The sequence below is a fragment of the Galeopterus variegatus genome, unplaced genomic scaffold, assembly GCF_000696425.1.
Source record: "Galeopterus variegatus unplaced genomic scaffold, G_variegatus-3.0.2 Scaffold31812, whole genome shotgun sequence".
NCBI lineage: Eukaryota > Metazoa > Chordata > Mammalia > Dermoptera > Cynocephalidae > Galeopterus > Galeopterus variegatus.
Window position 1 is genome coordinate 1 of NW_007757923.1, and position 971 is coordinate 971.

The 971-nt window shown below is 42.5% G+C and overlaps 1 pseudogene; it reads left to right on the forward strand.

The window, feature by feature from the left end:
- Nucleotides 1-53: 53 nt before the first annotated feature.
- LOC103583955 lies at nt 54-592 on the forward strand (annotated as a pseudogene).
- Nucleotides 593-971: the final 379 nt, after the last annotated feature.

Here is a 971-nt window from a genome sequence, read left to right on the forward strand (position 1 = left end):
GCGTGCCCAAGCGGTGCACTGAAGCAGTGCGCCACCGGGCCGGCCCTTTTGTAATTTTTGATGATGATGATACAGTTGATAAAATTGTTGTGCAAAAATCCACACTATTAATGGGCATAATTGTGAAGTGATAAAAGCTCTTTCTAAACAAGAGACGCAGTCTGCTGGATCACAAAGAGGTCATGGAGATGGGTGTGGCAAGTTTATGGATCATGGAGGAAATTTTGAAGGTGGTGGAGGTAATTTTGGCCGTGGTGGAAACTTCGGTGGAAGAGGAGGCTATGCTGGTGGAGGTGGTGGTGGCAGCAGAGGTAGTTATGGAGGAGGTGATGGCAGATATACTGGATTTGGAGGTGATGGTGGCAACTATGGTGATGATCCTGGTTATGGCAGTAGAGGGTGCTATGGTGGTGGTGGACCAAGAAATGGAGACCAAGGTGGTGGATATGGTGGCAGTGGTGGAGTATGTGATCATTACAATGGAGGAGGAAATTTTGGCAGTGGTAACTATGGTGGTGGTGGGAACAATAATGATTCTAGAAAGTATAGTGGACAACAGCAATCAAACTTGTTCAGGACTGTCATAGCCACAGTTTGTAAAAAAGTGCAGCTATTGATTAATGCAATGTAGTGTCAATTAGATGTACATTCCTGAGGTCTTTTATCTGTTATGGGTTTGTCTTTTCATTGTTTTTTCTTATCATTATCAGGTAAATTGTGGTAGTGGTACCATGAATTAAAAATTAAGGAATTTTTAAATTAAAAAAAAAGACAGACAGACATTAGTCTCCAGAACTTTCTGAGTGATTTCTATAAAGCCTTGTACTCTTTCTGGACTTCAGGTACTTCATGCATAAGATGGGAAGATTAGAATGTAATAATCTGCAAGTGCCAGTCCAGCTCCAGGATTCCACAGTGTACTCAGTGGGGTGGACACCGCAAGTCATTCCAGGGAATTCCTTGGAAATCAA